This window comes from Myotis lucifugus, unplaced genomic scaffold, assembly GCF_000147115.1.
Source record: "Myotis lucifugus unplaced genomic scaffold, Myoluc2.0 scaffold_35, whole genome shotgun sequence".
NCBI lineage: Eukaryota > Metazoa > Chordata > Mammalia > Chiroptera > Vespertilionidae > Myotis > Myotis lucifugus.
Window position 1 is genome coordinate 7395434 of NW_005871083.1, and position 21261 is coordinate 7416694.

The following is a 21261-nucleotide window of genomic DNA, read 5'->3' on the forward strand; positions in this document are numbered from 1 at the left end:
GAACATGCATATATATATATGTCTTCTTAGTTGCATGCAATTCTATATTTTATGGGGGGAGAGGAAGGAGAGAGAGAGAGAGATCCTTTGTGAAATGCTGAGGCACCAAACACACATGGGACAGTAGCTATGGCCCAAAATGTGCTTGCAGATATTGGCATTAGCCACCCAATATCACTGTAGCTGTCATCTTGGTTGTGCAACATGCAAAGTTACTGGGAGCTCATTTATCTTTGTTTTCCCCGAGCTTACAACTGAGTCAGTTCGAAGAATAGTTCTGTCCCTCGGAGCATGTGTATTGGTAAAATTGCACGGTGTTCCACCATCAGAAATAAACAATTTAAGAGAAAATCCCCCTGAAGTCCAACTATATACAGGCCCAAGGATAGCCCTGCACATTAAATCTTTCACAACCAAAAATATTTGCCTGGGCTTCCTGCAGATCTCGGCCCACAAATGCAGGAGTTCCTCCTCAGTTATATGCAGTTATTCCCATGAAAGCCTGTTCCCACAGTTTTTTTCTGTCCAATTACAGGGCAGAGCCTGCTCAAATACCATAGTACAAGTCTGGCGAGAGTGGTCTGTCTGGACGGCATGCTCACCTCTCCTGAAGGGATGCCTTTGATCTATCTCAGGATTTCATTTTCAGCTGAATTCTTTTGATTGCTTATTCATGCTTCTGAGCTTGGGAGTATTTTATCTGCCCTTATTCCCACTGCAAGTCAAGGGGGCATGCCTTCTAATATAAATTATCTAGTGCACATCACTAATTTACTAGACGTCGGCTGTGTGCACAGCCCTGCTCTGAGAGACGGCACTTGAAAGGGATTGAGATAAACTAGTAAAAGGAGATTATCTCTCCGATGATTTACTGAGTTCTCCTCCACAGGAGTGCTGGTTAGTGTCTGTGGGTTCATTCTGTGATTTTCCAGTTTCTCATCTCTCTTTTATATCTTACTTTGCTGTTTCCAGGAGGCAAACAGTTACCCAGCGTAAATTTCCCTGTGAATAGATAACGAACACCTTTTTTGTGTTCCACCTTAATTACTGAGTTTAGGTCTGTTTTAATCGGCACAGAGATGCGGTGGAGAGAAAATATTAGCTGAATGCATTCTCACTCTTTAAATTTGTGAGCGTATTTTCCTGCTTCTTATTTTATCTCAGGCTTTTGCAGTCCTTGCTTTCCCGTCAAATGCATTGAAGTAAGATGAATTTCATCCTTTCAAAAAGATTCCTTTGGTGGGTAAATACTAATTTCTGTTTCACATACATATTTAGCATTGCCATTTATGATTCAACAGTGTCTAGATCAGTGACTCATAACATGCAGAGCTTTGAAAAATACAGATGCCCAGATCCCACTCCAAACCAATGAAAGCACCATGTCTGAGGGTGGGGCCCAGGCATCTGTATTCTTTAACAGGTTCCCAGTTGGTTCTAATGCAGAGTCAAGATTGAGAACCCCTGGCCTAGATCAATGTCAGGGGCTTTAGAGATGCTATCACTTTAGAAATGTCATGTTCCAGGAAGCATGGGATTGTAGAAGCCTCTCTTTCACTCACTAGTTATGTGATCTCTGTGAAATTATTCTTTTTGAAGGCATTTTATTTTGAAATAATTTTAGACTCACAAGAAGTTGCAAAGATAACGCAGAGGGTTCCCATGTGCCCTTTGCTCAACTTTGGGACATGATCACATTATCTGAAAATCTAGTTTCCTCGTCTGTAAAGTGGAGATGAAAAGAGAACTTCAAAGAGCTGTTATGAGAATCATTGAGATGATGTTATGTAATCATACATTGCTGTAGGTAGAACTGTAAGTTGGCCCCAAGCTTCTGGGCCCCTGGTGTACACACACCCTCTCTCAACGATTCCATCAATCACTGATTTAGATCCTGCCGGGAAGGGGTTTTACAGGTAGAATCAAGGCTTCAAGTCAGTGGACCTTAAGAAAGGGAGATTTTCCAGGTAGGTTTGACCTCATCATGTAGAATCAGAAAGAGTCCGTGATTCTTAGCCGGAGGGATTTGACATGGGAGAGAGGCTCCGTTTCTGAGAGCTGGGGCCACGTGGCGAGGCATGCAGTGGCCTCTGGGAGCCGAGAGGGCCTCCAGCTGACAGCCAGCAAGGAATGGGCAGCAGCCCGGCAACTGAGAGGCACTAAATTCTGCCAACAATCTGGATGAACTTGCGGGTGGATTCTTTCCCAGAGCTTCCAGAGAGGAATGCAGCCTGGCACGCATCCGGATTTTAGCCTCAGGAAACCCTGAGCAGAGAACCCAGTCACGCTGTGCCCAGACTTCTGACATGCAGAGCTAATAAATGGGTGTTGTTTGTAAGCTGCTCTATATATGCGGTCATTTGTTACACAGCAATAAAAAAAACTACAGAGAATGTCTATGGTGCTTACTCTGTAGCAGGTGTGAGCACCTAATGAGTTTCTTCCCTTTCTGGAATCATAGTCATCTTAAATGATTCATCAATTACTCAAATTATCCATCAGACACTCATGCTACCTCCTGGGGCAGGTGGGAGAGTGGATCCAAGGAGAAGAGCAAGTGTCCTCAGAGCCTCACTATTTGAAATTGCTTAGGAAATTGTCATATTTACCCAGGGGTTCTCCACAGGGCACTGTTGACATTGTGGATGGGTTCTTGTGGGGCACTTCCTGTGCATTGCAGGATTCTTAGCACCCTCAGTCTCTACCCACTAGAGGCCAGTGTCAACCAAAAGTGTTTCCAGATATGGCCGAGTGTCCCCTCGGGGCATAATTGTCCCGAGCTAAGCACCATGGGTACAGCACCATTGCAAAGTGGCCTCTTTAATAGAATTTATGTAAGCTCTTTTTTTTTTTTTTAGAGCATACTTGCTGTTTATTAGTGTCATTAAGAATAATGATGTCAGGTACTTCACCCACTTTTTGAAGAACTCAGCTGGGGAGGCGGAGTATGAAGATGCCTGGGGCTAAGGTGGATTGGGTAGCAGCAGCAAAACCATCTGTAAATACATTATAAGATGTGTATTTGCTTTTGAATTTCACAGCATGCTAACCAAGCTACTGAAAAAAATAACTGGATCTCTGAAGACACAGAGGTATATTTATAATAAAACTTGAGGCCCGGTGCACGGAATTTGTGCAACGGGGGCAGGGTGGGGTGTCCCTCAGCCCGGCCTTGGGGGTTGTCCAACTGACGGCTTCTGGCTGAGCGGCGCTCCCCCTGTGGGGGCACTGACCACCAGGGGGCACCTCCTGTGTTGAGCGTTTGCCCCCTGGTGATCAGTGTGCATCATAGCGACCGAGTTTTGCCATTCAGTCGATTTGCATATTACCCTTTTATTATATAGGGTTACTCTTGCCTTCTTATGATGGAGGGAGCCTAACCAGGTGGATTCTATTTCTGTATTTGCAGTGGTGTATAGGTAAAAGTTCATTGCCCTGTGTGTTCTCTTGACCTATAGGAATGAGGGCAGTGGGCAGTTCTGGGGATGAAATGGGGAAGGGTCTTAGTGTTCTGTGAGGTATCCTCAAGCCAGAGAACCTTATAAAGTTCTATTAGATTTTTCTGCCTCCTGCATGGAGTTGGGGAATTGATACATTTACTAAATATATAAATTCTTCACTGTACTTGGAGCTCTGTTTTAACTGGAATGTAAGATAAGGAGCCCAATTCTCTCAGATGCTTAGACTCACCAGCTGACCTGATCTTTTAACCTGTCTCTGTTCCCCCTTCCTCGAATAGACCCGTCATCTACGAGTGAGAAGTACACTGGTATCTGTATAATTTGCAACATCCTTTAAATTCCTCAACCTCTTTATAAGTATATCAGGCAAACAAAGTTGAGGTCACTTTGGGGCTTGTATTCCAAGCTATCAGCACGTAATTGCTTGACATTTCTTATTTTCCCTTTATTACTTCCTCTTTCCTACCCACGCATTCACTCACCCACACATCCACCCACCCACCTATCCACCTACCCACCCATCCATCCATCCTTCTAACCCAAACATTTATTCCCAGCCTACTGTGTGCCTTAGAACTATGACAGACTGTGGAAACTCAAAAGTGATAATACGGTTCCTAAATTCTAGGATATTCTAGTGGGAGAGTGGGGAGTAATAGGAATGTAAACACGTAAGGACAATGCGACGAAATCAATTTTATACTTAAGATGTGTTTAAAGCACCATGAGAGCACAACCAGGGGAGTGATGTGTCTAACTTTTAACATCATGGCTGAGCGATTTAAATGATTGTGTCAGCCCGTGAAGGCATGTAGATGCCTGGTGATCTGACACACACATCCTTGCACCTCTCATTGCTCATAGGTCAACTCAAAACATACCCGATTCTGACCACTTCTTATCACCTCCGCTGCGACCTCTGTGATCTAAGCTACAGTTACCCTCTCGCCTGGATTCCTGCAGCAGCTTCCTGTCTGATGCTTCTCTTTCATCTCCTGTGTCCCCATCACCTTTTCTTCTCCACCACCTAATGGTCTTTCCATTACCCACAGCATGTAATCCAAATTTCTTACCATGCACTACAAGACCCTGTGTGATCTGGCCCCTTTGGCCTAAATTTCCTATCCCTTTTACCATCATACACTCCACCCAAGTCCTTCTGGACTCCACTGTCTTTCAATGTCCCCGGGAGCCCTTACTCCAGTGACTTTGCACGTCAAAGGCTCTTTCCCAAGATACTCATCTGCTTCCTTCCCTCCCAGTGCTCTTCCGTTCTCTGTGCAGATGTCAACATTGCAGAAAGTTCTTCCCTGCCACCTGTCACTCCCCACCCCCTCATCCTGCTCTCTTTTTCTTCATACTCTTCGCTTCTATTATCGTATACATGCCACCTTCGCCTCTGAGAGGGCCAGGCAGGGCTTCATCTCTGCTGTCTCCCAGTGGCTAGATTGGTCCCTGGCAAATAGTAGGCACTCAATGAACATTTGTTCCATGAATGCATGTAATTAACATGCTGGTAATTTAGAAACAGAGACACATCATTTCTATGTTTGGAATACATCATGATTTGGATATTTCTTAGGCATCCATTCATTTATTGAAAAAAAATGCATTAATTGGGTATCTTTTATGTGGATATTAGATGTGGAGATTTAGAGATGGCAGAGGCCACCTATAATTATTTGTCTGGCCAGCAGCTGTTTCCCTAGTCTTTTGGTAAAAAAAAATTGCAGTTTTCCTTGGGCACCTACCTTCCCCACTTCTACCGCAAACCCTTAAAATTTCAGTAGAGGTGACATGTTTTCCATAGTGACCCGTGAGTACATCAGATACCCTCGAGGACAGTCATTGGTTCAGGGATAAACATGGAACAGGATCAGAGTCCATAAAATCAAATTCTGGGGCACCCTCGGGGGTAGTGAAGAGGAAGGAATGTAAGTCCAGAGTTGCTGGCAACCACCTTGTCACCCGAGAATAGGGCCATCCCAGCCTTGATGTCCAGCTGTGCCTGAAATTAAAGCACTTTGGGCTTTTCATTCATATGAACAATACCCCCCCTTTTTTTTGTTGTTCATCTAGTTTAACTTGAGTTTCTGTCATTTTGAAATGCAAGTCCTCACTGTGAGAGGGAGGAACAAGTTATGGAAAGTGCTCATAGTCTCACAGAGGAAATAGGCAAGCATAATGCAGTAAGGGCTCTTGGCACAGAGTAGCCGGCCGGTAAACACAGAGGCAATTTGCCCGCACACGTCGTGAATCAACATTTATTGGGTGCAGTGCCCCACCGCAGTCTTAGTGCAGCTAGCATCGTCAATATTTGTTCCTACCAGTGCATCTTGGACACATTATCTGTCTTGTTGATTCACTACTCTGTCTGTCAATTGTCTTGTTATTACACACCTCACCATGTCTGCCAACAATAACTGCAGATGGCTTTAAAGCAGCAAATACAAGCGAGCACATTATATGCCTGTCAGTGCGCAGTTGGAAGGAGAGGGAGATGCCATGGTTGGCTTAGAGGATGACTTCACACGCCGTAACCACTTTTAATTGACTTCTTTGATTTGTTTGGACAATGACATGTGGGCCAGTGTTGTAAACCAAGAATGCTTATTGATGGATGACATCGCTCAGCTTTCATATGCTGTTCAGTTGTGTCTTTGAAGATGTTTATTTTAATGAATCTAATTTTAGTGTGCAGTGGATTTTTATTTTTAAGTAATGACAACATTTAAAAAATGTCCCCCCCCATAAAAATCCTCTATTTTCTTTTTATGATGCATGGAATTCCATCTCCTCTTTGCTCTGGCACAGTGCTGTCTGGTAGACTATAACACAAGCTAACATATGTAGTTTACATTTTTCTAGTAATCATTTTAAAAAAAAGACAGGTGATTTTCGACTGAGTGGTGGATCAGCACCCCTAATCCTCGCTTTGTTCAAAAATCAGCTTTATATTTTATTTAATCCAATATATTGAAAATGTTATTTCAAAATATAATCCATACAAAATTATTAATGAGGTACTTTTATCTTACATAATCCAGTGTGATTTTACAGTTACAGTTACTGGGCAGTGTAGGTCTCTACATCTCCTATCCTGAAGTTCCCTAACACGTACAGCGAAAGCAAACAGGCAGGAAGGATTCACTTATTGACTAGTTTGCTGAAACTGCTTGTCTTCCAAACAGAACTTTCACAGCATCTTTAGTTTGCTTTTGAATACTTTCTGCATGGGATAGTTTGATATTTTTGTTTGGAGGCATCCCATTTATCAGTTACATAGCAATTGCACAATTCTGCTAGTGAAGCTCAGATTTAAAATAAGAATGCTAAATGGAATATTTCTCTTGAAGGTGAAAGAGAGTATGTCTTGAAAATTTTCAGAATTTTCACATGGATTTTCTTCTAATTATATTCGGTCAGATCCTGCTAGTTAACTTTCACTTTTCTAAAAAAAAGAAAGAAACTTTATTAAGTCTCACGTCTCTGGTTTGTTTTTATAATGTTTCCTAGTTAACTAATTACCAGATTGCAAAAGCAAAGCAGAATTATAGTCTTAAAAGCATTCATGCTCAGGACGTTAAAAGCTAAAGTCACACTATTAAAAATTCTTTCAATAATGGAGGGGTTCAGTGGCAAAAATAATCTAAATCAGTGAACATTTAAAAATAGATCGTATCTGACAGGATGACACTTAACATATTAGAATATGTACTTAGCGCATTGTATTTCTGCAATGGTGTCTGGGCCCGTTTTCCTGGCTGGTGGCAATGCTGACTGGGGTTTCCCACGCCTGCCCTGCAGTGGGTCTGCCCTTGCTGGGGAGTTCCAGCTGCCCGGCTTTAACTCTAATGTTACAGCCCTTTGCTGAGTCTGACTTTCTTGGGCCAGAAAAGAAGAGGGTTCCCTCAGAAAGATATGAAGTGAGGAGCAGGTGGCCTTGACTCACAGAAAGAAAGGAGACATTCTTGGCCCAGGGAAACAGCGCACCCCCTTGTCAGATGCACCCCCTTCCTCTTTCTACGCGTGGTGGTGGGCTCAGCGGGAAGGTTCTCCAGAGAAACAGAATGATGTGTGTATTATAGATGTTATATTAATATATAATTATTATAGAATACTTTATTAATATATAACATCGATATATTACATATTATAACATTGCATATATGTAAATAAGTATAAGGAATTGACTCGTGCATTCTGGAGGCTGAGAAGTCCCTGGATCTACAGTTAGTGACTGGAGGCTCAGGAGCGCCCGTGGTGGAAGGTCCAGGCAGAGTCAGAAGGCAGTAGATGACCGAGGTCCTACCCAATGACAGGCGGAGAGACCAAAGGCACCCTTACTCGGCCTTTTCGCTCATCCAGACCTTCAACAAGTAGATGAGCCCACCCACACTGAGGAGGGCGGTCTGCTTTACTCTGTGCACCGGCTCAGATGTTCATCCAGAAATGCGCTCACAGGCACACCTGAATGCTCAACCAGCTATCTGGGCACCCCGCAGGGATTTAATAAAACAACCATTGCAGGATCTTTTCACCTTCCTTTGGAGAAGTTGATGTGTCTTTTGTTCTCATAACTCCAGTTGTGCTTTTATAGTTGGTAATGTGGTTGTTTCATTAAGGCCTGTCTCTCGAGCTAGACAGCAAGTGTCATGAGGGCATGCACTCTGCCTTTAATTTTTTTTTCCTTGTAGCTTAAGGACCTATCATAGTGCCTGATGCTGACTTGTTTACCTACTGTCTTCATACATATATTCAAGTATATACACACATGTAATTTCACATTGATTGTATATGAATGTAATCAAATAATATTTTTTTATAATTCCTTTTAATACCATTTACCACTTTTCTGAGGGAGAAGACCACACCATCCCAGATACTTCCTTACACACTATCCAACTTTATTACACCTCCCATATAGACCATCCATGAATTCATGCTTAATGCAAAGAGTTTTGCATTGAGAATTCTGCATACAGAATTCCGCATACACATTCAAATAATATTTTAAATATTGAAAATTTGTCCAAAGTAATACACTCAGTAAATATGTATAGAGTGCCACCCAGGTAGTGTTGAGGGAATAGTCTAGCCTGGGGGCCCTGGCGAGGGCCATTAGCATCAGACGGACAGTGTGAGTTACAGCTCTTCATCTCCTGAGCTGAGAAACCCTGAGCAACCTGAAATCTGTGCTCCTGCACTTCTCATTGTCCTCATCAGTAACATGGATAAGATCACCTGTCTCTTATGCTTGTGGTGAGTCTCACACCCTTCATGCAGAACGCATCACCCATGCCTTGGAGGGAGCAAGCATCTGTCTCTTGGGCATTTACCATGTAATTGTTGGTGCCTTCTGTCTGCCAGGATGTGTTCTGGATACTGAGATCCAGCAGCGAGTAAAGAGGAAAAGTCCCTGCCCTCAGGCCGGGAGGAAATCGGACAACAAACACACAAGCGAATACATAATCTGTCAGAAGGTCAGCGTGTGCTATAAAGCGCGGGGAGGGAGACGGGAAGGGCTGGCGGGGCAGAAGCCTGGGGAGAGGGGATATTTGCTCTTCCCACTGGGTGGTCAGGAAAGGCCTCACTGATGAGTTGAAAACTAAGCAGAGACCCAAGGACATAAAGGAGCCAGTCATGTGGCCTTGCTGGGGAGGAGCGGCCCTGGACAGGCAGCAAGTACGAATGCTCTGGGGTGGGCGGTGTATTGCAGGAGCCTCAAATGTCCAGTGAGCACCTACCATCACAATAAATCAGTGCTGCTGCGCTCCTCTCCAGCTCCTCGCCGAAAACAGGCAGGCAGTGGATACTTACGTCTCATTGGCACTTTGTTAGAAAAAAAAAATTTCAAACACATCAATGAGTTTGAAATGATGTGAAGTTCTTCCAAAACTGCTGGATAAGTAGGAAGTAGCTGAAAGGCCAGAATATTATCTTGTTGGCCACACTGTGGGGTTTGAAGTTGAAAAGGAAGGTGCTGGAAAGGTTCACCATGGTGAAAACATTCTGTTGCCATGTTGAGTGGAAGGAAGAAGGTGTTCTCAGCTACCTGTGCTCAGTCCTGGGTTTGGGTCTAGCTAATTTCTAATGTTATTCGTTTTTGCTTAAGCTCAATTTTATGTTCACTTTTCCAACAGAACTTAAAAGAAGGGGGAAAGGTTATTGGATGCCTGCTGAGATGGTCGGGGAGCCAAGAGACTTGGTTCTAGCTCCTAGACCAAGCATGTCAAACTCGCGGCCTGCGGGCCACATGCCTTGTTTATTTGGCCCAGGTTAGCCTTTGGTTTGACATGCTTGCCCTAGCCAGTGGTCGGCAAACTGCGGCTCGAGAGCCATGCGGCTCTTTGGCCCCTTGAGTGTGGCTCTTCTTAAGCCTTAGGAGTACCCTAATTAAGTTAATAACAATGTACCTACCTATATAGTTTAAGTTTAAAAAATTTGGCTCTCAAAAGAAATTTCAATCGTTGTACTGTTGATATTTGGCTCTGTTGACTAATGAGTTTGCTGACCACTGCCCTAGACCCTTATGGCTAATCCTTTCCCTTCTCTGGGCCTCAATTTCCACATCTGAAAGCGAAGGGATGCGATTAGAAAAGCATGTGTCACGCTGTCACCTCGGTCTTCCTGCACAGGCATTGTTGGAGTGCCCGATAAACAGTCGCATTCCTAGGCCCCACCCCAGATCTAAAGAGTCCTCGTCTCTGGGATTGAGACCCTCGGAATCGGCACTTTCAATAATGCGCATGCTCATCACACTTGGGAAAAAAAATCTGATTCGTTATAGAGAATTTTTGTTTCAGAATTTGGGTTGCAACCAACTAGTGCGTCATGAGTCAATTTAATCGGTTCTGATGACCATTAGCAAAAAGAGAAATATTACAGGTAGCATTAAGTACACTAGGCTAGACTCCCCCGGTTATTGTCTTGGAAAAGCACTGAATGAGATTTTTCAATGTGCGTGCCCACTGAGCCATGTTATAACATGTATGCTAATTTTCTTAGACATGGCTTTTAGCCAAAATAGTTAGAGACGCTATTATAGAGCATCCATATTTAATGGCTGTGTAATGTGGTTTATGTAATTGTCCCTCAAGAAGGTGGTATTGTGTGGGCCACTTAGATCCAACCCAGACAAACACGCAGGGTAGTGCTGGGGCAACATTCGCAGGAGCTGTGGGGTCCCCAGGTAAATGTCTCCTCTCTCGCACTGATGGGTCTTAAAGATTATGTAGGTCTCTATACATTTGTGCCATTTTTTTTCTCCCTCTCCCTCCCCCCCCCCCGCCCCGCCCCAAAGCATGAGAAAGGTTCCAGTGAGTATTTGAACAGAAAGGGAGCACTTCCCCTCCCATGTCAGCAAACGCCTGCCTTTGATAGCCCAGCTTTTAGCTGAGCTCAGATTCAAGCCGGGGCTTGTTTGATGAAGCAGCCCTGTCAGAGGGCTCCGCCGTAAATGCCATAAACCTGTTGATTTAAGGGGTTCAGTGTACACTGTAGGTCATCAGCCCCAAACACAGCACATGGTTTTTGATCTGAGGATTCAGTTCTCCATTGTAAATCTGTCAGCCTGGCCTGTTGAGTCAGCTACTGAGAGCAGAACGTCTGTGATACTGTTTATCCTGTCATATCAGCTTAGGTGAACAGTTTTTTGTTCCTCTCCGCTGTTAAACACTACTTTTGACTCTAATGCAGTTCCTTATCTCTGCTTTCTGCACTGTCTGTTTCGGTGGGACAGGGCTCCAGGCGATGTAGCTTTAGTCTAGCTTTTGACTAAAACGTGGCCACTCCGTTTACAAGGTGCTTCTGAAATCCTGCATAGCACTTCTCTCCTTTAAAGAATGTTTCACTTTCTGCTCTAAAACGTTAATTGGAATAGCATAAATATAAATAGATGCCCAGATAATGAGTATAACGCTCAATCAATTTTTGCAAAGTGGCCACACTCATGGAACTGCTAATCCAATTAGAATATAGAATGTTATCAGCCCCCAGAAGTCCCTGGCTACCTTCTCTCAGTTCCTCAAATATTACCATTACTAGGGACCCGGTGCACAAATTCGTGCACAGGTGGGGTCCCTCTGCCTGGCCAGTGATTGGGACCAAGGGGGGGGGGGCGGCCGGCCCCCCCATCGGGGGTATTGCGGGGTCAGCCAACCAAGGGGAGGGATTGCGGGAGGTTGGCCCCAGCAGCAAGCTAACCAATGGCCAATTCCGTGAGGAACCAGGCTCCCTCCTTCCTCCTGTATGGGTCCAGGGTTCGGGTGAACCAGATTCAGGGTTGTCAGGGCCCCAGCAGCAAGGTCTGGGTCAGTGCACATCATAGCTACTGCCAGTTGTCTGATTGTTCTGGTCATTCTGGTCATTCGGTCTTAGCGGTCGCTTAGGCCTTTATATAGAGAGATAATGAGTTCTATCACTGATACAGGTGCCAGAGGTATGTTCTCTTTTATTTAAACTTCTTGAAGTTTGTTTTGTTTTGCTTTGTTTTGTTAATCTTCACCCGAAGATATTTTTTCATTGATTTTCAGGGAGAGAGTGGAAAGGAGAGGGAGAGACACAGAGAGAGAAACGTTGATGTGAGAAACATATTGATTGGTTGCCTCCCACATGCACCCCAACTGGAGTTGGGGATCAATCCTGCAACTGAGGTACATGGCCTTGACTGGAATCGAACCCAGGACCTTCAGTCCACAGGCTGATGCTCTATCCACTGAGCCAAACCAGCTAGGGCTTCTTGAAGTTTTCAATGCTTCCTAGATGTGTGACCGGAAGTCATTTTTAGTTTTGGAAAATTCTTGGCCATCATATTTCATCTGCTTTACAATGTTTCATCTCCTCCTTTGAGACTTCAATGGCACATGTACCACACATATATTTTTAAATTACCCAGAGCATGTATATTATGTGCTTTCTACTGACCTGTTTTCCAAAACACTAATCCTCCCTTTAACTCAGTCTGAATTTTGTGAAATCATCTGAGTTCTTAATTTCAATGATTATCACTCCCATTCTAAAACTTGACTTTTGAAATAAATTTTGCTTTTCGAGTGACATTTTTCTTACCTGCAATTTATTTTCCTGGGCATGCTAACCGCAGTTACTTTAACGTGGCTAGTGACATCAATATCAGCTTCACCTGAGCCTCTCTGTCTAGTTTCTGGGGTTCACCCCCACTTTGGTCCCGTTTATTATTATGCCTTGTGATTTTAATTACATGGTGAGCTTTATGTATGAAAAGTTATAGGGATTCCTTTAGCTTCTGAGGCAGTCAGGTAAGGGTAGAATCTGCCAGGTAGATCCATTTAATCCAATCAATGTTTTGAGGGTGAAACTTCAGCTTTTGTAGTCTCGTCCACTTCCCATTGGCCGTTATACCTGCGCTGCACTGCTTCAGGCGGGCTCAAGGGGAGACTGCAGGTCCTTACCAATCTTCTTCTTCCTTGGTGGTTGCTGAACCCCATTTACTTTTTATCTCCCCATGAAACTGCCAACACCGTGGTTTGGCCCCCTCAAACTTTGGCTTGTCACTCTCCGCTCAGCTTCTCCGAATCAGCACCATTTATTAAGTAGAACATTCCTCAAAGAGATAAGCATTTCGGACTATTTGGATTCACTTCTTTGTACTTCTCTCCTCTGTAGGATGTTGGAACTTCAAGTCCTGGATATTTTGGTAGCCTGACACGGTTTCTGTCTTCCTAGTTTCTTGACTCAGCAGAAAATTATGCTGACGTTTCTGTCTCTTTGCAATGTCTAGATAGTCATGTAATATCTTATTAACAGATGTGTTTTGGTCTGTGGGGGTGGAAATCTTATAAAGCTTATCTAGTTGTCATCAAGGATGATCTATAAGATAGTTTCAGTTTAATTTTCTATTAAGGACTCTATAGAAAAGAAACAGACTTCCGTTGCACACCTGTGCTGTGGTTGGCACTGTGAGGGACTGAGAGACAAAACACACAGGTGTTGACAAAGAGGACTCATCATTTTTCATGTAGCGCCATCTTGTTTTTTATAAAGTTGTACTTAAGAGGGTAATGGAAGTCTTCATCCCCTTTCAGAATTCCTTCCACATATGTTAAGATTTAAAAATGTCTTTCTTGGTCCAGGGCATAATATTTTGAGCGTTCTGTTGTACTACCTTTCGATTGATGATAACAGTGTTTTCTTCCTTTTAAAATATGTTCTGAGTGCTTTATTTTGTTATTCAGCTATGTCTTACTATAACCAGCTTCTAGGGCAGCCGTGGGCAAACTACGGCCCGCGGGCTGGATCCGGCCCGTTTGAAATGAATAAAACTAAAAAAAAAAAAAGACCGTACCCTTTTATGTAATGATGTTTACTTTGAATTTATATTAGTTCACACAAACACTCCATCCATGCTTTTGTTCCGGCCCTCCAGTCCAGTTTAAGAACCCATTGTGGCCCTCGAGTCAAAAAGTTTGCCCACCCCTGTTCTAGGGGTTCGTTATGATCACCATTTTGCAGAAGCAGAAATGGAATATCAGAGAGGTGTTGTGAACTGAATTAATCGGACATTGCAAGAGGTTTTCCCAAGTGGGTTGGAGAGGTGCTCAAGATATTGAAAAAAATTTCGTTGTCTGAGTTTGATTTTCACTCAGGATGGACATTTTGGGATGTCTGGACCTGAATTTAGGTTCACTTTGCTGTCAACACACTACCAAGGCATCCAGATTTTCTCTCCCTGATCCGACAGACCGCACAGGGGTGGCCAGATGCTGCTTCAAGACAAAGTCTTAAATTTCCTCTCTCCTTTGCATTCCCCCTGTCCGCACATCAATGCCACTTTTAGTCAGAGCCAATCTGCCCAAGATCACTTGGAATTATTTTCCTCACCAATGGCTAAGGTGATCAACAGCAGCGCTAAAAACATTGTTTTCTGGAAGTACTGGCCTTGTTAAGATTTTGTTCAAATATCCTTTTCACCAAAGAAATCTTCTCTGATGCTCCCGCACTGAGTTAAGGACTCATTCTTTGTGCTCTCGGGCTTCCCTTTGTCATTATGCTGTATTGCAATGACCTGTCAGCTTGGCTATCATCCCCACAAGATAGGTAACTCCTTGGGGAAAGAGACCAGATCATAATCTTTGCAGTCTCAGATCCCGGCACAGAATCAGTCACACTAGATGCAAAGAATCACAGAGTGGACTATGTCAGAAATGCATTAGAAAAGTACATGGATAGAATGACCTGGACTGGGCTTTGAGAATGTATAGCCTTTCATTATACAAACAGGATAAGCAAACAAAGAACTTTTGCATTATTAAAAGTCCCATCTACCATGTGTTTGAGAATCAAGTCATGTTTGCTATTGTTTCTCATGTTGATTTTTTAAAAATATTTAGCTATGGAGTTTACAGGCAGTTTTCGGTGATTTTGTTTCTTATTTTCTTATTATACTACTGTCATTGGTTCAGGTATTTACTTATAAAGAAACCTTGAGTCCATGTGATAATATGGTAGGGTAGAATTGAGGTTCACACTTAAAATCTATTTTCTGTCAAACATAATATTTTGTAACCCTGAGAATTTATCCTCAAAATCTACTTATCTCTCTTCTCTGGTCACAGGCATTCATTGCCTCATGGAGTTTTATGATGTTATAATAGGAATGCAGACTCAATTCAAGCTCCTGATTCATTCATTCATAGCTTTTTCTTCTCTACTCCCTCCTCCTCCTCCTCCTCTGCAAATGGACACTGGATTCTTAAAGATCGAGGCCTTTGATTTACAAGAACCAGCAGTGGAAGACTTTCAGAGGTCATTCCCTGATGAAAGCTTGCCCCATGTAACTCCAGTTGTCCTCGGGTCTCTGTTCCACCCTGAGGAAAGCCCTCTCCCCACTGGATCCATTCAAGTCCCTTTGGTCACACGTTCACAGCACCATGTCTCTGCCTTTTAAAGTACTCATCTCCATTCATAATTGTACACTTAATTGTGTGATTCTTTGGGTATTGTTGATCTCGCCCACTAAGCCGTAAGAACTGTGAGGCAGGACTCTGATTTCCCTCACAAGATCGAACATATACAAGTACTCTTGATAAATGTTTTGGATGACATGAATGACTCTGTCTCCGGTTCTGTACAACATGAAGATCATTTAGATGTTGTTCAAAGGACCTAACTCAGCAACAGGCTGTATTCCAGGCAGAGGCACCTGGATATTCAGAAGCAAGGAAATTGTTGACTTTTGATCATATGGATCCCAAAGATCTCCCACCCCGCCCGCTCTTTCCCAGCCTCATATGTCGTACTGTAGTGGAATATACTGGGATGAAAGCACAGGCTCTAAACATAGACAATCCTAAATTCAAATCCTACCTCTGACACTTGATAGCATGTTACATTGCTAAACTTGCTTAAGCCTTCATTTCTTCACACTGTCCCCCAAATATGGATAAAATCTTCCCTACATCCAAATATCATTATGTGGATTGAATGAAGTGACTCAAAGAAAGCATTCTCAATGTATGCTTGCATGATTATTTCCAGTAATATCAAATCTTAGCCCAGGGATACAGTCTCTCCTGACTTACATCATTCCACCTCTTAAAGGTACCAACACCTCCTATCATAAATTCCTGTATTTTCATCTTTTCTATATGATAGTGGGCAAGTGGCTTAACCTCTTTGTCTTAACTATAAAATTGACATTGTTATTATGTGTCTCATATTTCTAATGAACACGAAATTGAGTTAATGCATGCAGAAGGTTTTAAACCATGCTTGGCACATAATAAGAAGTTCACATATTAGCTTCCTTTGTTATGATTTATAGTGATGATTATAAAAGTAATAATTATTAATGCTGTACCACTATGTGATTGCCCAGTAATTGCTTCATGTGTATTTGATAGAGATTGTATTTTTATGACATTGTGGGGCATTTCCCACAGGGAAGCCAGATGCTGGGGTAAAGAATTCAGGGCATTCAACCATGGCCAGAGTTCTTGGTCTTGAGCCAGGCATCTCTTAAGTTAGGATACTTTTGTAAAAATAAGAACTGGAAAGTTAAAGCTTTGTGGGAGGTTTTTTTTTGGGGGGGGGGCAACAAATGCTAATCCAATTTTCCTTTGTTTTATAGAAATGTATTTTCTACTGTTAGTCTTTAGATTAATTATCCATGTTGATCAAATGCAAGTTTGTATAGTAAAAAGGAAGAGAAGGCACATAAACATTCTCCAACTTTGGTTGATTTTTAAAGTTGTTTATATGCTACTTAAATCTGGGGCTTAAAATGGGACTCTCTGGGTTCCGGTTCCCATTAGTAACCTCAGCAGCACTCAATGGTGGGCTCCTTCCCACTTCTCCTGCCCGAGTCTCCCAGGCCACGCTCCAGGCTTTGCAGGAGTCCTCTCTGTGGGAATCTCTGTTCAGAAGGATGTCCCAGGACTGTGAGGATAAGGAACACTGCTGGGTTCTGGAGTTGCCTCCAGGAAGAGGACAAGAATGATCAGAAGTGGGGCATCTCCCAGTAGAAGGGTCCGCTCTGGTTGGAAGACAGTAGTGGGTCATATTTGTGCTGTAACAGGAAACTTAGGTGCTTGACTATATCACTATATAACTGAAGTTCTTCTGTCTCTGAGCTTTTCCCACTGTTCAGAAGGAGATGGAGCTCATGAAGTCTAGTGTCTGACGAGGGCCGTATAATGGTGATTAAGGCTCTGGAGCTAGACCAGGTTCAAATCCCAGTTCCACCATCTGGTGGAAGGTGACTTAAGTGCCCTGGACCTCAGTTCCCACATATCTCAAGCAGGGTGCAAAATATAACTTACTTCAAAGGACTGATGAATTAATTTAGGCAAAGTTCTGGAAAGGGCACCTGGTCCACAGTAAACATGTTTGCTGTGATTATCTTGGATCATTGTGCCTCAACTCTTGTCTAAATTTAGTTTTTCCCAAAGTAAACCTGAGACAAGGATTTGGGTGCTTCTGATTTGGGATATTTTATTGGGGAGATGATCCCAGAAGTGAGAGGGCAGGGAGAACATGTTAAGGAAAGAAAAACAACAGGATTCAACAGTATTGGGGTGCTTTCTGGAGGATTCTTTGGGGGCCACAGTGAGCTCAGGTCTGCCAAGATCTCTTGAGAAGCACACAGATGTCTCCTAGAACTCTCCCTGGAGGGTGACTTTCACTGAGTCCCATGCTCCACTGGTTGAGGATTACCCCAGGGGGATTGTAACTCACTCCATCCTCAGTGCTGGGCTGGAGGCTGAGTGGGCGGCATAGAAGAAAGCCATGAGGCAGACATGCTAGGAGACATAGCACGGGCTTGAGGTGGGACGTGGTCATCTGGCTATAAGTCTGAGCTCACCCTGAACTGTCCATGGTGGTTGGGTTGAAGCCAGGGGGCCTGAAGGGGATGTGATATAAGCACCGCAGAGCTTCTGTGAGGTCCCGGGTCAGGGGTGGAGTTTCCACTGTGCAGGGTCAGAGGTTCCATTTTAAATGTTATTAACTTATTGGAGAAATCTGCTGCGGACATTAATTCACTCTAACCAGTTGCCACCATATACTTCTTGGTACTAGAAAGTCTTGGTACTTGTTTTAAAGGGAGAGATGCCTGGCCAGGTATTCACATAAGCCACCAGCTTCTTAAAGATAGATCCATGTAGGATTATAAATTGTAGATAGCAAAGTTATCTGTAATTAATTTGTATAAGGGACAGAATTTTGGGGGCTGATTACAGTTGTAGTTGTAATTATCACTAATTAGCAGTAGTAGTAGTAGTAGTAGTAGTAGTAGAGACATGGGCGCTTCTTATTTTGGGTAGTTTATTGTGGAGATAATCAAGTCATGATTGCATACTGAACAGTAATTATTGACATGTGTTATGTATTGTGCTTGGTATAAGCCAGCCACTATAATTTGTGCCTGGCAGCATAATCTTACTTGCAGCCCAAGGCAGCTCTATGAAGTATATACTGTTATCTTCTCCATTTCATGACTCAAGCCACCGAAGGTCAGAGAAACTAAGCAACATCCCAGCATCCTAACACCAGCAAGTAGTAGAGTCTCTGACTGAGAAAACACAGCCGACATCACTTAGTTTTATCTTCTTTTAGGGAGAAAATAAAATAAAAACTTCAGAATTCCTCTAGGCTCTAGCTTTTATTTCAAAAATGAAAAGATTGACACCTGGTTTAAGGGGAAAAGGAATGTCTGGTTTGGGCTCTGTGTGATGTAGGTGCTAAGCGAGGTCAGCAGGCCTGGGTTTCTCTCCGATGCCTGGGCCTGCTTCCCTCTGTGTCGGCTTCCTCAGGCCTCCCTGCGTGAGGGCAGGGATGACCACAAGCAGTCCTGGTTGCCTTGCTTGCAGTTGAACAATCTCAGACCAAAGACAGCCTTTTCCCAGGAGATCCAGCTACGTGCACAGGCTGGCCCTCATCGGCCGGGTTGAGGTGGGTTGGGATGGGCTCATCCCTAAACCCAGGTGAAGTGGCACAGCCTCAAAAGGCTACTGGTAGGTCCACCTCACACCTGAACCACGTGGAGTGACAGTGAGGTAAGGCATTTTCCCACCAAGATGTGTGGCTTCCGGCCCCAAAGAAAAAAGGCCGGGCATGTAGATGACCACTGTACAGGCTCATGTCATCTCTGTTTTTATGGATATAAATGAATAAACTATCTTTTTGTACACAAGTAGTCCCCCCTTATCCATGGTGAAGTTACCCACAGTTGACTGCAGTTCTCACAGTGGAAAATTCCAGAAATAAACAATTCGTTCATTTGAAATTGTGTACCATTCTGAGTAGCATGATGAATCTTCTCTGTCCTCTCAGGATGCCAATCATCCCTTGTCCAGCATCTCCACGCTGTAGAGCAGCCGTGGGCAAACTACGGCCCGCGGGCCAGATCTGGCCCGTTTGAAATGAATAAAATTTAAAAAAAAAAAAGACCGTACCCTTTTATGTAATGATGTTTACTTTGAATTTATATTAGTTCACACAAACACTCCATCCATGCTTCTGTTCCGGCCCTCCAGTCCAGTTTAAGAACCCATTGTGGCCCTCGAATCAAAAGTTTGCCCACCCCTGCTAGAGGCTACCCTCCTGTTGGTCAGTCAGTGGTCAGTTATCAGGGCTCGTGTGTAAGCAGCCCTTATTTCTCTTACTGGGCCTCATTTATGAATTCAACTTCATCATAGGCACGTATGAATAGGAAACATATAGAAATCAGCACTATTGCCCCGCAGATGAGGGAGGCTGCTGGACTCAGCATCTCCCCCAACAGTCATTCTATGACCTCTTCCTCATCAAACCTAACTTCTGGATTCTACAGATTTTAAATCCTCCCTTTATTCAGTTCTTGAATTTTTACTTCTTAACCCATTTCTATCGGTTTTCTACCTAGAACAGCGGTTCTCGACCATGAGCGATTTTGACCCCAGGGGACATTTGGCAATGTTTAGAGACAGGGGACATTTGGCAATGTTTAGAGACATTTTTGGTTGTCACATCTAGGAGTGGGGGCCAAGCTACTAGTATCTAGTGGGTCACACACAGGACAGCCCAACACCACAAAGATCAATATCAGGAGTGCAGACGCTAAGAAATATCAGTAGTGCAGACGTTAAGAAATATCAGTAGTGCAGATGCTAAGAAACCAAGGTCTAGATCAATGCCTTAAAACTGTTGTGACCAAAGTTACCATGTCTCCTTTTCGCTGAAGCGGGCACATTGGTGTCACCCCTTAGGTTGCCTGTTCGAAGTATTTGACCATTTTGATCATGGCCTTCTGGAAGCCCTGCACGTCCTTGGAATATGTGATTGTCACACCACCCCCTGGTCTCTTGCTATACTTTTGGCTGCTGCTGCTTGTTTCTTACCTTTATCGTCTTTTTATCAGGTGTCCCAAGCCCAAGTCCTGAGGCCAGGCAGGACACGTGAGGAAGTTAAACAATCTTGATGCATGTGAGAGGGCACAAGGGGTCGGTGGCGTGCAGGGCAGGGTCCCCATCTAAGGAGGGACCCTCCAGTTTGTTGTCATGTCCAGTTTCTCAGGAATGAGATACAGTGTCACCAGCTTCTCTGAGTTTCCCAGACAAGCCATACACCTGGACAGTCTGTGAAGTCTCTCCATGTTTAATGTGGGCGACTGAGTCAACATTTTTGTACGAACCTCTGGGTGGACAAAGCAAAGCTCTGTGTTACCAGAGTGTAACCGCCTCTGCCTTAGCGATCAGAATTTCCTGGGGATCCCTTTTCATAAACCTCATTATCTTCTCAGGCTCTCGATAGTGGCAGGTTTACCCAGTTCCTTGGAATAGATTAATATCAATATACTAATGACTCGAAATTCTACAAGGTCTATGTATCTAGTCAATATGGATCTATTAAGCTTGTTAACAGAATGGAGTTCATTATGCTTTTTAAAAAAGAAGTGTATTGATTTTTAGAGAGAGGAAGATGGAGAGAGAAACATAAATGTGAGAGCACAACATTGATCAGCTGCCTCCTGCATGCCCTCTACCTGGGATCGAGCCCGCTACCCAGGCATGTGCCCTTGACTGGGAATCAAACCAGCAACCTCCAAGCTTTGCTCAGTGGAAGTATTGTAGCCAATGAGGTATCCGAGGTGCGATTATTGCTAATTGAAAACTTTTCCCAATACCCCGCCGTGACGACTTGAAATACAGTCCGCACTGGCAATATTTGACGGTCTCTAAGGAGACCGAAAAAAAACACACAACAAAAATAAAAACAGAAGAAGCAACCTCCTGGTGCAGGGGACCACGCCCAACCAGCTGAGCCACACCAGCCAGGGATAATT

The 21261-nt window shown here is 43.6% G+C and overlaps 1 protein-coding gene and 1 non-coding gene across 2 annotated transcripts in view; both read left to right on the forward strand.

Annotated features, from left to right (window-relative positions):
* ADAMTS18 (ADAM metallopeptidase with thrombospondin type 1 motif 18) overlaps positions 1 to 21261 on the forward strand; it is a 124755-nt gene that overhangs the window by 13388 nt on the left and 90106 nt on the right.
* On the forward strand, positions 21024 to 21162 carry LOC111825658. Its single transcript, XR_002828845.1, has one exon. It is a non-coding gene; the product is annotated as a U4 spliceosomal RNA (small nuclear RNA).